General features: G+C 40.9%; 1 protein-coding gene across 1 annotated transcript in view; it reads right to left on the bottom strand.

Moving 5' to 3' along the window:
• The window catches only part of LOC115036020 (leucine-rich repeat and fibronectin type-III domain-containing protein 2), a 128,950-nt gene that overhangs the window by 29,546 nt on the left and 81,776 nt on the right, over nt 1-17,628 (bottom strand). Inside the window, exon 4 of the mRNA XM_029494121.1 lies at nt 10,148-10,235. The gene's annotated coding sequence lies outside the window, so the exon portion shown is untranslated. The remainder of the gene's footprint in view (nt 1-10,147; nt 10,236-17,628) is intronic.

Here is a 17,628-nt window from a genome sequence, read left to right as displayed (position 1 = left end):
GCTGGTCAGCAAAACATCACAATTTAAGGATGGAGAAAGGATGAGACCGCACATGGGTTAGAGGTAATATTAGCTTAAATCAGATAGTCTGGAAAACAGCAGTCAAAAGCTTTGGAGCAGCCCTCCATGCTTATGGCTTATGCACTTTAGAGCATTAAAATAGAGTTTAGTGTTTTTGAGCTCAGCACACTCTTCTTCCTCTTGTGAAATCAAAGGTTTTGATTGTTTAACATTTAGACATGGGTGTTGTTCAATGCTTTTGAATAGCTCAAATTAATGTAGTAATGACTGAGAAGGCAAAAACAAGCACTACATCCGCCCACTGTCTTAACCAATTGAGTACGTATTCATCTTCATGAAGCAAAAGACAAGTGCTGTGTGGGTTTGCTGAGTGTGGTATCTTGATAATTAGAACTATAATCGTATGGTGCACTACAAAAAGAAGGCAGCACGGCGGCATAGTGGTAAGCGCTGTTGCCTCACAGCAAGTAGGTCGTCCGTCTGATTACCAGGCCTGGGGCCCTTCTGAGCAGAGTCTGCATGTTCTCCCCGTGTCTGCGCGGGTTTCCTCCGGGTACTCCCGTGTCCTCCCACCATCCAAAGACATCACGTTTGAGTTGATGACTCTAAATCTGGGTGTGAGCGGTTGTTGGCCTCTCCGTCTGTCTCTGTGTGTTGACCCTGTCATGGACTGGTAACCTGTCCAGAGTGACCCCGCCCTCACCCAAAATGAGCTGGGTGTGGCTCCAGCAACCAACCCACCCCACGACCCGGAAATGGATAAGCGGTAGAGGATGAATGAATTTAATGCTGAGCATTACAATCTTCCCTGATATATGGTATCTGCAAGAAGGATAAGATTCTGCTTGCTCTCATTGCAAATCAATGCCTCTTTGTTCGAAGATAAGGAGACGCGCCCACTTCCCAATTATAGAGCAAAAATAAGAATATTTGCTCCGCTAAAATAGATAGCTTTGCAGTGAATTTGCTCTAAACGTTGCTGGATATCTCTTCTGGAGATCATAAAGCGCAAAATGGTACAGATCACATTTTCCATTGCAGCAGCGAAGTGGAAACATCTTCTGTAATTGTTTGATCTCTGGCGTGTAACAAGATGGCGGAAAACGTTAATGCAAGGAAAAGGACTGTACTGACGCAGCCCATCGGAGACAGGCAGGTTGAATAGAGAACTGGATTGGAAGGCTCTGGCTATGTTATGCATTTTAGTCAGTATGATATGTGCTTCTCTAGTCTTCCTGGCCTTTAAAGCAGTGGTGTGTAGTGTGTTCTAGGAGACATTTCACATTCTCCCAGAAGTGTTGGACTCAATAGTCGTAACACTGGAAAGGATGTTAATTTTATGGGAGATGAAGGTTGAAAAAAATAAAATGATGACGCACACCAAAGAGAGATTGAAAAAAATATATATATGATGTGTCTGTCTATTGTTCACATGATTCACAAACAAATCCATAATAACTTCATTGCTTTGGAAGCGTCTGGAGAATCTCAAAACGCAGTCATGGTTTAATGACTGATGTAAAAACAACAACAAATTTTATCTAAGAGGTAGTTTGTGCAACAGACAATGTGTGTGATTGCTGGAACGCAAATGAAGCAGAAAATTATTTTTTAATCACTGCCACCACAGACTCTCCGTTAATAGCTCAGCGGAGACAGATCCGTTGATGTGGACGAATATCTTCAGCTTTATGCCGAAAGCCCAATATCGAATTTACTCTTTCACTTTTATCTTTATCTTTACTGGTTTGAAGTCTGAATACTTTCAGACCAAATACTTCAGACAGCCTGTTGGTATATTTGACCACTGGCTTGGTCTCGGCTATAAAAATGTTTATGGTCTCTTGTATGCAGTGGCCCTGAGAGCTCAGCACACTGCAACTTGAGAAAACACAAACAGATAAACCCACACAAGTGCATCCTAACTGGGTTCATCACGTTATGTGTTTGTTGTTTTTAGTCATTTATTCCAGTAAGGTATAGTGATTTAAAATTGGATGTGACTGTATTGTGACTATATTATGACTATATTGATGAGGACGTTTGAAAAATGGGCTTCCGTGTTGTCTAATTGCATGTGTTTTCTTAAGTTGCAGCATTTTTCAGTGTTGCTGTGTTGTCAGAAGCTGCTTTGTCCAAAAGATATTCCATAAGTGCTTTAAGTGATATAAAGGTACATAAAGTAGACTTTATGTGGGAACTTCGTGATTAACTTAGCTGGGTTCCACGAAAAGTTAGGCTCATTCTGATAACTTAATCAACTTCCTCTTAGCAAATGGCTGCATCGTAATGCTTTTATGTCTAAACAGCTAAGCATAATTAACGTACACAGCCACAGCCCTCCTTAAGTCCCCCTACTAAACGACAAATACCTCACCATCACAATGTGTGATTCAGCCGTTTACTCCACCGTCAAACACAAATATGGGCAACACCAAAACAGAAAATCTTTGTTAAGTTCAGGGGCCTGTGATTTTATGCTGTTCATGTCTCCTGTGTTGAAAGTCTCTGCTCTTTCTGCATGGACATATTCCTGCAAGCTGCTGGACTGTACTGCTTGTGTTTTAATAGTGTTAGCAACATTAAGATTAGCTCGGTAACCAAATGCAGAGCAGAAATCTGGACGACGGAGCATTTTAATTTGAGTGACAAAAAAAACAAAACAAAACAAAACAAAAACAAAAAAAATGTGTGATTGTGCAAATACTGACTGTGAGAAAAGCTGTAATTTGACACTGTTAAAATGCTCTTGGAAAAAAAAAACAAACAAACAAAAAAAGACGATCTGAAGCTATCAAAGTTCAGTTGGATTTTTATTTGTCATCCAAATATCTGTTCCCTTTCTCACTTTTCAGATCTGTGACATAGCTATACCCACAGAGGGACAGCGGCTGACGACTAAATAAATGCTGCTGTTTCTTGAGAAATTCCCCAGAAAGTTTCTGCATATCCCAGCCTCTGTTAATAGATTAACACATATTTACAGCTCGGTTACTTCATTTGCACCTGACCTATGCAGTGCAATGCAAACACACAAACAATGCAAATACAAACATATAAGCTCATCAACTACCAACATGCTCTTTGGAGTTACAAAAACCTGGCTTTGCTGTCCCTCTTGAGATTTCAGGTTTGCTAGCAAACTGATCTGCTCTCCAAATACGTACTTTTAGTTGGGGATAGTCATTCTTGAGTTAAAACTGATAAGATATAAAATTCTCCTGCTATTGTATTAGGCCCGCTCCCTGCAAATCAGCAGAGAGCTGACCAACTCACAGACACTAAACCTCCTTCAGCAAGAATTTCAACAACGTCAGTGATCCCATACATTTTCATGTACAGTAGGGTCGTTGTCAGGTCAGAGATTAGGTTTGTCCAACTTGTCCAACTCTTGTCTAAAACTAAGATCAGCACTTTTGCATACTGAACTTAAATGTGAAGCATAGTTAACATCAAAAGTGCAAAATTTTAATAATATCGCTGTCATTGTGAGGAAGTTGGAAGGCATTTTTCCAAGTCAAAGGTTTTAAGCAGCAGAATCTACTATTACATTCACTGATAACATTCTTTTCATAATATTGGGGCCACGGCTATCTAGCTTGTTAAGTAACCTATTACACATTAGATTATTATTTAGAATCCAACACAACCAGTCAACGTCAGCACACTCTTTAATGTTCCTGTTCCTGTTAAAGTAAAACTGTAACTGAAAAAGAAATATCACTGTTCTTTGGCCCAAATTATTAAAATGCCAGGCCAGATGTCTGTTCCAGTTACACTATTAGCCCTGAAAATCTCATTCATATCAAAGCAAAACTGGTATGCCAGTTGAAATACCTCTCTCACTCTTTCGCTCTCTCACTCTCTTGAAATATATGTATATACATACACACACACTACTCACAGAAAGTTAGGGATATTCGGCTTTTGGGGGAAATTTCAGGATGAACCTAAATTGCACTATAACCTTCACATGTGAACTTAATGTGACCTCCTCTAAACTTTTGAATGCACATGTCCAACTGTTCACGTTTTCAGTACTTTTTTTCACAACTTCTTGTTCTCTAACGACAAAAATCACAACAGGTGTTTGATCCATGAATCGACCAATGCATTTCCTGGTTCAATCAGAATTGGTTTCTAAACATTCCTCCTCATTATGCTATTCACATTTTGACATCACGAGACCAAGATGGCACCTAGCAACTGATCAACAGTACCTCACCATTGCGAGGCTTCAAACAGGATGTTCTCAGACGGAGGTGGCCACTGAGCTTAGAGTGTCATCAGCAGGTTGTAACAAAGATATATCTGTCACAGAAAGGCACAGAAGTGGACGTCCTTCGGCCACTTCCCACACAGATGAGCGCTTCATTGTGAACAGTGCCCTGCGGAACCAGATGATGAATGCCACTCAACTCCAGGCACATTTCAGAGAGGTGAGAGGCACCCAAGTGTCACGTCAGACCATTTGAAACGTCAGCGTGGCCTGCAAGGGTACCTGACCACACCACCAGGCACAGGCGACATCATCTCGAATGGGCCAGGGAGCATTTATGCTGGACGAGGGACCAGTGGGCCTCAGTGCTGTTCTCTGATGAAAGGCGATTCATGTTGAGCAGAAATAATGGCTGCCAACGATGTTGGAGACATCAAGGAGAGCGCTGTGCGTCAGCCACTGTTGTCACTGTGGTGTTGCAGTGTGGGCAGGTGTGTCTAGGCAATACAGAACTGCTCTACACTTTGTGAATGGTACAGTGACAAGCCCATACTGCCTGCATAACATCATCAATCCAGTCATTGTGCACCTACATGTACAACACAGGCCTAATTTCATCTTCATGGACGACAATGGACAATGGACGACAAACGGCTGGAGTATCTCGAATGGAGTGGCCTGCACCTCTCCAGACCTGAATCCCATAGATAACCTATGAGATCAGCTGAGTCAGCGTGTAGAGGTTCATAACTCTGTACCCCAGAACCTCAATGACGTAAGCGCCGCCCGTCAAAAAGCGTGGGATGCCGTGCCTCAGCAGACAATAAGTCAACTCGTGAACAGCACGAGTCGTCGTTGTCAAGCTGTAATTGATGTTCAAGTGCACATGACACGTTATTGAGACATTTTTTTGCTGTGCATACCCCCCACTGTTGCTGGCTTTTGTTTGAATACATTGTCTGTGATGAGGAAACCAGCATTGCATGCTTCTACTTAAATGCCATACTTTCATGCTATAATATCACTGTAGGGTGAGCAGTGTATACAGTATATATGGGTCTCATTATAAATGTATGTGTGCCCTTATTGCACAATGCAAAGTACAATACAAGTGTTCTTGACTAAGAACTGAAAAAAAAATAAAAAAAAAATAAAAAAGCAGCAGTTCATCCTTGTTACCTCCTGTCTTAGACATTTGAAGTGAGTTGTCCTACAGTGAATACCAGCAGTGACAGTATACTGGATGACTATTTCAGCACAGTTTATATTGTTCTCAGTGGAAGTGGATCCCATAGCAACTCCAGCAGCTGACTGCTGCCTCTGTATCTTTGATCACTATTCTTTCATCTTTTGTGGGCCTGAGAGTGCCAGAAAATTGCTGCATGGCATGATATATGGCATTCCATCCCAGCAGCTATGAAAAATAAATTAGATTTCCCTACACCATTTCCTGATCACACCCGCCCCGCCCCACACCCTCCACCACCAAGAGCCCTCCCCCCTTTTATCACACCTGCCTCGCTCCTTCATCCTTCCTGTCCATGCATGTGGCAGAACATCAGCTGTTAAACTCAAAAATGGAAGGTGTGATTACGCCGAGTGTGTCATATCAGGTTTTTTCAAGCTCGCGAGTGGTTACCTCTGTTTATTTGGGTCCTTCTAGGAATAGCACGAGAAGCTGGAGTAACCCAAGTGAAATCAATTCTAGCAAACATGTGGTCATTGCAGATGTGATGAGAGTTGAAGAGAAACATAATTCACCTGCAACAACTGGGATGAGTTCTATTCACTGTCTTGTCTGTGATAAAATTGAATGCATTGAGAGTTGCCTATACGATTTCCTGATGAACACCCACAGGGCTCTGCTCTCTGACCCTCTATGCATGTCTGAACCCACTCCGTCTCACGATTGTTATACTCTGTCTTGTGGAGTCGAGCCGTCCCACATTGCACTAGGAAAGGTAGTGTACAGTCGATGGCCAATAACCAAGCAGTACAGGCCATCCTACATTTTGCTTGCAGTGAAAAACAAGCTGTAAACATAATATTGACACTCCTCCTTGATCGTCACCCACTGATTTCAATCTTGCTGTCAGTTTTTTTTTTTTTTTCATAGCTTTTTCATTTAAGTTGCCTGCTGCTGAAAACAAAAGCGCTGAGAGCAGAAGAATGAACCAATACATGAAAATTGTCAAACCAAAACAATGTCGCAAAAAATGCTGAAATTCTTTATAGGGAACTGCAGACCTTTAGACATGTTCGGCATAGCCATTTGAGCCTTTGCTAATGAAATAACTTTATTGTTGTAATTGATTGATTGATTATAGCAGCTTTAAGGTCGACAGAAAAGATCAATAGCCAATGGAGGTTTTTCAGGTCCTTTCAATCATTCATTGCTGCCTGGGCAGCAGCTGTGCTACTGACTCTTCGGCGTTTCAACATTAGTGTGTGTGAAGATGTACAAAATTATACCTGACATTTGTTCAAAGGCTCTGGGCTTTCTTCTAATTGTGCCGAGTGAATCATAAATACCTGAGCTAAAAAAAAAAAAAAAAAAAAAAAAACCCACAATCAAATATTAGACAAATTGTGGCTGTTATCTCACGCCTGCATTTATTAAAGTCCACATCTGCATGGTATGTGCATAATGTTTTCATTAAGATATCAGACTTGAAAAATCACACGATGAAGGTGGGAAGTAATTGAAACAATGCGTGATTGATTTCCTGAGACTCTCATAAGAGAAATGCAACTTCTTTATTGAGTGTGAGCTTGTCAGGTCTCCTTGCTGCGGGTCCGAAATGATTTATCACGCTTTCACTCACTGTGCTCTAAAAAAATTATCTTCATCTAGCTCTGCTTTATTTTTCTCATTTATGGGTTCATCCTTTTAACAACATCAGATGTTAATGAAAATATTTTTCCGATCTCTTCATATTTCTTCCACCTTATAAAGGATGCATTCATGAACCATCTGGGAGATGCATCTGATTCGTTCATTCTTGACCTATCTGATATCTATTTTTTTTTTTTTTTCAGCAACAGCCAATAATAGCAGGACACCACTCAAGCGCTGAACACGCTAAGTGGTGTTTTCCTCATGTAAATTAGAGCTATTGCAACAAATGCGATGCTGCAAAGTTGCAATTAGATGATTTTGATTAGAAAATTAGAAATTTTGGAATTTTAGAATTAGAAAATTTGAAATTTTGGATGTAGAAGTGGTGAAGCCCGAGGAAGGAGAGAGAGAAGACTGATTTGACGCCTATCACGAAGGTAAATCTTCTACAGCTTATTTATAGTCACTCTGACTGCCAGTGCACTGCACCAGAATCAGAATCAGCTTTATTGGCCAAGTACGTTCACGACATGCGAGGAATTTGGTTTCAGCAGGTGGTGTCACTCACGGAATGGACAGCAGCAATATGCTAAAATCTAAACTTAAATAATAGAAAAAAAGTATATACATACAAATATATACACTTATGCAGAAAAATAAATATATGCAACACCACCCAGACACAACAAAACCCTTTATACATAATGTAGCAGGCCACTGGGCGGACTGGGGCAAATCCCAGTAGTTGGCCCATTGGTTGTGAAATGCATCCAGTAAGTATTTCCCAGCCCTATTTTCTAAATCCCTTTGGGTCTCTGTGTGAGTAATTTGGGCTGATGATGAGAAAGATGTGTGTGTGGGGAGTGACTTCTCATCACCACTGCAGCTGTGGTGGTGATGGAGCGCAGTACAACCACGGCACTTTTCTCCTGCTGGTTAAGAAATAAAATACTCACACTTTGCATAATCTGTCTGAAATTTACATGGGGTAGGTTTGTGTGATTGAAGAGCCTATCCAGCGTTGTCATTGTGTTATTTAAGGTCTATTGATTGACTCAGCAGTGCTTATCCTGCATTGAGTGACCTTTGCTGTTGTCACCCAGTGAAAATTAAAAGAAAGTACGCGCATTTGTGAAGCACCTGCAGACAAATGTTACAGGGTCGGCGTATTTAAGTTGGAACATCCACAGCGCTAGTGGAAATGATGAAAATATTAAGAAAGATGGTCTTATTACCCACAACCTAGCCATGCATACAATGGGTTTGCTTTGATATTTGGACAAATAGTATTGCTTCACAACTAGGTCTACAAGGACTCAGGTCAACCTGAAAGAAAGCAAAACACAAAAGCTGCAAGTGTAAAGCTATTCTACTTATGCAGTGGTTATGTTTTCACCCTAAGTATGTTTGCTTGTCAGTTGGTTAGATGATCTGCATGGCAAAAAAACAAACAAACAAACAAACAAACAAAAAAACAACGTCCCATGACCTCAGTGCGTGCCAGGGAAGAACCCCCAAAAAATCCCGGCCACATCTGGGACACTTACTTTGAATTCTTTTTTTTTTTTTTTTTTTCAACGGAAGTCTGAATATGCTGTTTGACGTTGGCCTTGGCGGAGGTACGTGCAATGCTGAGCATTTGTATGACCTTGAAAACACGCACTGAGCATCAAAGGCATGAAAGCACTCTTTTGATCACGTTAAATCTGTCAGATGCAATAGAGTGTCAAGAATGCGGGATGGCTTCCATCGCGTCTTAGTGACATCATCACCAGCATCTGAAGCCTCTTTTTTTAAAACAGGCATCGCCTGAATGCGCCAGTATGATCAGAGCATCAAACCTATCACCTATCACCGTCGCCATCGCCATCTACAAAAGCCGCTGCTCTTATAAAGTCCTTGATCTTGTTCATTTAGTGTTGGGGATCGTTATTAGTTATTTGATTATTTATGCTGTTTTTTTTTTTTTTTTTTTAATCACTGAAGCTGTCAGTCTTAATAATATTACAGCAGGTCATCAGTGCAAGCAGCACATTACAACTAATTGCTGTTCAGTGATCTCTTGTTGCCAAAATAATAAAGACAGGCACAAATAAGGAGGCATTAAATAGGAAATCCACAATTATCCCTCCACGTTCTTAGGTCCAGGGAGCTTAAGTTCATTGTCGCTTCTTAAATCTAACCGTCCCACAACCGCAACCATGTGCTTACCCTGGTTTCTGTGATGCTGAAGACCCAGCACACCTTGTGCTGTCGTCACCAATGGCACCAATGGCACAATGATGAGCAAAATAACCTTTGCTTGAAGTGTGGATCTTTTGAGTGCTATTGTTTTGTGAGTATTTGAGATACTGATGTAACTCCTCGTTAAACTAGTGAATCTGTGCTTCCTATCAGGCCCCTGATATAATAAGCTTGGTTTAATGAGCTCTTATCCTATTTAGAGTGAACAGAAATTTTTATGAAGTGAGCTGGTTTGAGCTGATTCTAAATATGTGGAGTTCATTTGGCAACTTTGATGAGGAAAAAACACAAAGGGGATGAAAAAAAAAAAGCATAAAAACATAAAACTTCATTTTCCAGGCCTCACATAAATGCAGCTAGCTACATTTACAATATCATATGACCTACAACAATGGTTGGCAGTGCGTTGTCTGGGACTAAACCGCCTGAAATATGAGCAAATGGTGCGACTAGACTGTGATTTGTTTTTGTTCTCCGCTGCGTTAGAGAATTTAAATAAAGATAGAGGGGAAACAATGTTGTTGGCAGAACTTTTATTATAAGGTGACCTGACTAAATCCCAGATATTAAGCATCACTGCTGGTCGGAGGATAAAGAGAATATAAGAAGAATTTTACCAACCCACGCCATAAATCTAATGTTAAAGGCTCAAGTTTATCACCTTTGCCTGAGGTTTGTGTCACTTATCATATTAAAAGTTGTCTGAGCGGCAAATATTCAGCCAGCGCCTGAGGTTGATTGGATAAGAAAGGGCAAGGACTTTTCGGGGTTAATTTCACCCCTCAAACTATTTCAATGTGAAGAGGAAAAAAGGCGAATCTTACCTATAATATGTGGTATTGTGCCATATGGTCCCTCGGAAATACCTCAAGCCCACACATTCACACCCAGAGAGCAGGATGATCAATCAGCCTATGGGAAGGAAATAAAAGAGGAAACATTGAGATGGCCATCTGCTACACAATTATTTTCTTTTCTTTGGGGGAAGATGCTGCTTCCTATTCCCATGTAAAGTTGAGAAGATTTCGACTAGAAGGTCACACGAGGTCATCTGACGTCTGCAGATGAATATTGCATTGAATAATACAGCATGCATTAAATTGAAGCATCACTATTTGAGTTGACCTCTGCGACAGCGGGAGAAACACGGTGACCTCTGCGCTTTGGCTTGCTCTGAAACGAGGACAGTTGACACACACACATCGTAAACAATACCCAGGTGCTATTTTATACGCATTTTAGAGTGATCCAATCATGCAGCTAAACCACGGGGCTTCACCCAATTCAGGCAGGGCTATTGTGATTTATAAGGAATTATCTGTTTCACAAACAAAAGCTGATAAAAATCTCTCTAAAGAACAGTGCCGGATGGGGAGCAGATTAGATTGGTGTAAGGGAAATTATTGAAACAGAACACAGGGCAACGGCTCCCAAGTGACATTGTAATCTCAGCAATGAGCGAATGCACATTACTTGCCTCTTTTCTCCCATTCTGTCGGCCAGTCGTCACTACAAGGTGTTTGCCTCTCTATACACGCAGTCTGAGAGCTGTGTTATTTGTTTGCCTTGCCAGTATGTGTAGGAGTGAAGAGCATGGGCCCGAATGTGTATTCATCTGAATGCGTTTGCGCCCCATTGCATGCATAAGCAACCGAAAAAGACGTTTAAATTATGAAGTCAAACATTTACAATTTGTGTTTTTTTGTACATATAGCCCACACAAGGAAGAGAAACATATGTATTCTCAGAACGATAAAAGAGGGAGAGGCCTTGTTTTATTAACTGACAGTGTTCCTCTTTTCTTCCTCTGAAAGCAGACAGCTTCATACTGTATTCCACTCAGAGCTCATCCTTCCAGATGTTTGCATGCAGCTTCTCTTGACATTACCCGGCGCTTACATCAGCGCTGCCATAGTCTTCCCTGAATGCCTCTCTCCAGGTAGTCGTGAAACACCTTCTTCTCTCAGTTGGGAGTCATTTCCATGGCATCCTATTTCGCTCTCCTTATTCAGTCCCTCATGTACTTGCAGCGGATGCCATTTCTGCTGATTGGAAAACTTGCAGGCACATCCCCAACGGTGCTCTGATTTCTGCTGCAGATCTCTCTCTAACAGTGACTTTTCTGTCGCGCAGGAACAAATGCGGACCCCCGGGTCCCCTGGCTGGACTAACTGCTAACTCCAGCACTACAGGATGAACTGCATACTCACTTAGAACGCGTATTTGGACGATTTAAAGTGAAATTATCTGACCAGGTGGATGCCGATCAACTGCGATTTGTCCATTCGTGAACTCAGTGCATGTCTATTAGTTTTTAAAGACATACCAGCCGGAGAACACAAATAATGCATCCGCTCTCGTTCACTGTCGTTAACTGTCTTCATTCAAATTGCATTAAAACTTGCTTCCAGCAATAACCTGCTGTGGTGTAGATCCAAGCTAACAAAATGAGGGAGGGAATTGACTCTAAGAGAGCGCTGTCTTATTCTGACAGCACAACTTCATTAATTATGTTCATACGGTATTTGGGATTTGTTTGCACTTCTTTCGTTGTGACAAGCAACATCACTCCAATTCACATGTGGGTTATATATATGTATATATATATATATATTTATTTATACATCAATTGCATGGTACTATGGTGGTTTATCTCCCTACAGCAGCTCAGAGGTAGAGGATATGTGTTTTTAGAGTGATAAAGAGGACCACTTTTACAGTTTGTCTCAAAAGCACCTAAATGAACAATGATGCAGGTTTTGCTTGCTGAAACTAGTGAAACCGTTGCCGCCTTTTAGTCGCTGCTTTGTAATTTCTTTTCAAAATGGATTGTATTGTCTTATGTTATTTTATTTGTATTGTTATTATTATTTTATGACGTGTTTTTAATGTTATAATAAATCTTTTGTTTTGATTATGTAAAGCACCCCAAATCGCTTGATGTATGAATGGTGCTATACATTGTCTTGCCTTGCAAATTATCCCTCCTGTTCATACAAGCCACCAGTGTGCCAGACTAAGTCTACAGTCATCACTCTGTGCAAAAAAATGGAATTTATCTGTAGTTAATTTTGTTCCTCAAGAGTTTGAAAAGCAAGTGGCTATCTTCCAGACTTATCGCCTTCTGAATGTGTAATAATTCCCTCTTCGGGTTTCCCTGGACAGTGTTTTTTTTTTTTTTTTTATCAGAAAAAGACAAGATAATGATGTATGGAACAGTGGGACAGTGGTTAGCAAGAGAGAAGTTTGATTCCCCGGCCTGGAATTTGCATGTTGTCCCTTTGTGAGTGTGTGTGTTCCCTTCAGGTTCTCTGGCTTCCTCCTACAGTCTGACAGGTTTAGATTTATTGGTTAGTTGTGGATCTGAGTGTAGGAGTGAGTGGTTGTTTTTCTCTGACCCAGACAAATAGTCTAGATTAAGGATGAATGCATGGACAGACAATAATGACTTGTTGTGAGAAGCCCATGCTGCTGAAAATCCATTTCACTTCAGATAAACGTTTGTATTCTTTCTACACAAAAGGACTGTCCATTTTGGCCTCCTTAACTTGCGGTTGGAAATAACTCAATGGCCAGAACGAACACGAGCACCAAGACAGTTTTCTGCAGCCGTTTCACTGGTCATATGGGTAAATGTAAGTGGGCTCAACTGCAAACCCACAGGCTCACAGGCACAATTCGGACAATGCTGGAGTCAGACGAGTGCTATCCATGACACTGTTGCACTGCTAAATGATCAGGTTTGTGTGGAACATATTTAGGATTAATCACTCGATTAAGCAATATCTACTCCTGTTTAAATGTGAAACAACTTCAACATTTCTCTTCATTTGAGTTAGGAGAGTGCAGTCTGCAGAAGTAGAATGGCAATCCAGAATCTGAAGTATCCCCACAGATTAAGTGGATACTTCATGTACGAACCAGTCTTCTGCTTTGGCTTTACATATGAGGTGTTATATGGAAGTATTTTAATCCGCTGGCTTCCCTGATCTCTTGTCCTGAGGATGGACTGTCACACTACTGTTTCGCGCTGTAGCTGGCGACGGTGGTTCTTGGTCGGAACTTGTAAATGTGCTGCCACAGCCCACCCACTGCAAGTTGAAAGCAGGACACCGCAATTCCCAGCTACAGTGAGTGGGTTAGCAGTGTAATCGCTGGGTTTGGTTCATTAGCGGCAATTGAACAGGTCAAAACGAATTATTCACACATCACAAGTGGCACAAAGAAAAAAAATAAATCTCATAGACTGCTGCATTAGCATGAGAAATTTTTGCCCTCCATCTGGTACAGTCCACTACCTTGTATCATCGGAAGAGGCGTTCCTGCTGCTGGATACACAACCATGTAAATCATTGAGAGCTTTCTGGAATGGAATTTATTTCCTGCTCACAGCCAGTTTTTTGTTATTCTTCTTAATTTGTGCATGAGTGAGATAACTGCCATGCAGAACCTCTGTGATCCCTCATACTACTCCTCTGTTGCATAGTAAGTAAGAAATTCAATTGTTTTTCTTTTTCGCTAAAATATGTATCAGTCATGAGGCTGTAAACAACAGCCTTTGGCAGCTGGCAGGCATTTGGCATTCTGGCTCAAATTGCCAACCATCCACGATGTGACCACACTATGTTGGTGTTTTCCGTCCGTACTTCAATTCCCTTCAACTTAATAGTCAGATTACATTGACAAGGCCACAATGCATGCTGCCATCCATTTAATGCATCATCAAGTCATTAGCAAATGGTTCACGCTCAGCTTCAAAGGCAGACGGGGGGGAAACCACACACAAAGCCACAGGCCTCCTCGGACATTACATGCGTGTCAAAGATGTTAGCGGGCATGAAGCAACAGACAAACTAGGGTCTCAGTGACAAGCCAAGTTGCAACAGCGTCCCACACCGCACCTCCTGTGGAGAAACGTAATCACATTTTCTGCAAGGGTGGTTCTGCAGCCCGTGAGAAAAGGGTTTATCGAATTCACGGACATTGTCATCACGCAGTCCGTGTTGGTTTCCCTCTGTATCTCAGGCCACTTACATCCTGCCAGCGCAGTGTACAGCGCTTGAGGGCTAGGATACACGCACACACACAAACACGCACGCATATACAAAGTTGTTGTATTGCTGGGAGCTATAGATAACGCAGAGAAGGAAATTATAAGGTAGATTGGGGATGTGTACTGAATTGCATTTGACCATTTTTTTAAACAGCTGAAGTAAAACTAGTGGATCCTTAAAGCAATGTGCTGACTAAATTTATTCTGTTTTTCTGCACTCAAATTAGTTAGCCAGACTTCCTGAGTGAGGCGCTTATGATTACAAAGAATAAACATAAATGCATGAGCTAGGGAAGAATGATTAAAACTATTAATAAAAAATACACACAATAATTTAATATGCTATTCCCATGAAACTTGGGCAGTTGCATGTCACAGATTAATAACACTGAAAGGCTACAGCCTGGTTAATGGCTTATCTTAACACGATAATGTCAGCATGCTATTAATTATGCATGTCCAATATATTATCGTGATAAGTAGGGCTAGTTTTGAGGGTTCACTTAAAACCACAGAAACCTTTATCTTTGAATCTGTGGCAAAATGCGTGGCATCAAAATATACACGATGTAGAATAAACACATACAGGACGCATAAAACATACAAAAGACTAGGCAAACACCAATGAGACTGCCAAACTCAGAACTACAAACTATTTCATCACTGGCATCTGAGTAGGGAGGAGTGCAAGTGTGTTTACGCCAGTGTGGATGACAGGCAGACTGACCATCTGCTATGTTTTTTTTACACTGATATGTGATGTTATGTCGAGAGCCAGGGAAAGTCTAACTAAGGTGCGACGGTCACTTTGGCTGCTGTGCTGTTTATCCCTGCTCCATTTTTCTTCCCCCCTCAGGTAATGTCACTTTGGAACACATTACCTGTCAGACACTGAGTAGATAGTAATAATGTCTACATGCAGAAATGAAATGAAATATGAAATTGAAAATAATAATTAAAAAAATAAATAAATAAATAAAATAGACAGAACAGAAGGCAGGACTGAGAATCTGACGGAAGAAAAACAGCCCAAAGGCAGGAGTGGTCTAATGCCACAAACTGATTCGTTTATTTGGTAGAACAACAACTACTGTGACTGTAATGTTTCTCCTGAGATCAATACACAGCTGCATATTGTCGTCAATGCGTCTAAGTGCTCGGCCCTCCTTTCTTCAAGTGACTCTTAGATTTATTCTCCTCTTGGTGAAAGTGAAGCCAATGGAGATCCTGAGCTCTAGAAAAACTGTCAGTTGTATACGCATTTAAATTTGTTTTGGCAAGTGCCCTCTCCAGTAAAGAAATCATGAAGTACAAGAGTTTGAAGAGAGGATGTAAAGAGTCCTGTAGCCTTGCACTTCAGGCAGGTGAACAAATGGCAATATTTATTTATTTACAACCTTAAAAATGCTGCATGAACAAAATTCCAATTCACCATACATTCTGCAGTGTTATTTCGTATTATTGTTAGCCTGTCGTTCATAACCAAACTGAACACGAAGGTCAAATAGTATGAAATGAATGAGAATAAACAGTCACTTTATCCTAAAAAATATAGTAAAACATTTTAAACTTTTTAAGTGCCACTGCTCTTAGTCACAGAAATGTCATTTATAAACCGCGCTTTCCACGGAATAACGAAAGATGTCTGGTATGTTAAACCAGCAAGGCCACATCCAGACTGACAATAACACTGCGTAAAATGAACACAGGCTCCTCATTCATATCAATGACACCACTGTTGGTTCAGCTGCATCGGAACCTCTGCTACGAGAACAGCACGGGCCAATGTGATGCAGCACTGCAGAGCATCGGCCTGTTGATTGTGTGCAAGCACAAACGTCTGCCACAACGCAATCTACCTTACAAGAATCCAGGGAAGGGAACTAATTGGTACCTTTACCTCGGAGGCGTACACGCCGCTGTGCACCGAGTTCATCTGTGATCGACATACGCATTAGACTTGTGTGTTGCTTGTGTGTTTCGTCCCCTTACTGGAACCCATAGCATGCACTAGGACGCCAAACAACTGTACTTGGGCTCGTGGATGAAAGAAGCACAGAAATAATGCATATCAAAAAGTTTTCTTTGTGCTCCGTAAAAAAAAGAAACAGAAAAAAGACATCCTTAACAGATAACTCATTGTGTGCATTTATAGGTGACAGACAGGCAATAAGGAAGTAAAACCAGTGCGCCTGTCGATGATTGTTTCTACCGGGGATCCAGTTTCATCCATGTCTGCGTGATTTAGTCGGAAAAAGTATTTCTAGGTGCCCAAATCCACCACAAACAAATTCAGGCTGCTTGCTTTTATCAGCTTGTTGCAGAGTACGTGTAAAAAAAGAGGCTCATAGGCCACACCCATAGAGGAACTGAACAGGCGTGTGCTGTTGGGAAATGAGGGAAACCGTTTGTGGACTAATTAAGAATGAATAGAAAATAATTCCCATAACAATGACATCCTCAGGTTTTGCTGGAACAACATGAGTTTTACGATATGTGAGCGAAAAACCAACTAAAGGTAGAAAAATGAATATTCATCCTCCTTAAAGGAGAAGAGGCCATGAAGGATCCAAGCCATGTCGCACAAAGTATCCATTAACGACTCACTTTATTGGCCCTGTACATTTTCTGGCCCTGCAATTGCACGCAGTGTCTGTGAATATGTGAGAATATTGCTTTAAATATTTGTCTTTATTAGTCCTTTTCAGCTGCCCTTGGGGGTGCGAAATGCAAAAACAACCCCAGGGGAGCTTAATGAAATTATTATCTTATTATTACTCATTTTTCGGCACAAAATCCCTGTAGCTGTACAGTTTACCATGAAGTGGTGCAGCTCCAGGGACATATTATAACCTCTCATCTCATTGAAGCAACAACGGCAGAAATTCATCTTCAAGTGGGTAGCCTATATTAAAACCCACTAATGATAAAGCAGTAGCAAATGTTCCGAACAGGTCCTTTAATTGAAAATGTTGAATATGGTTTTATGTTACTTTGGTAAAGCACTTATAGGGAGGGGGCTTCCTTCATTACTTTCAATTTCAGTTCTTGATTTGCTTTGATTCATTTTAACACATTCAGTTAAATTAATTACAGAAAAGTTAAAGAGTCATATATCATAAGTTTTTTTGTTGTTTTTTTTTTAGAAATACTGTGTTTGCGTTTCATTCATGAGCAATTATGAGGTCTATATTTACTGATAATTGGGCTCTTCAGTCTAACTGTGTTTTGTAGCGGGCACATGCTGGGAAA

Source organism: Echeneis naucrates, chromosome 22, assembly GCF_900963305.1.
Source record: "Echeneis naucrates chromosome 22, fEcheNa1.1, whole genome shotgun sequence".
NCBI classification, from domain to species: domain Eukaryota; kingdom Metazoa; phylum Chordata; class Actinopteri; order Carangiformes; family Echeneidae; genus Echeneis; species Echeneis naucrates.
Note: the sequence above shows the minus strand (reverse complement) of the source record. Positions and strands in the feature narration are given on the sequence as shown.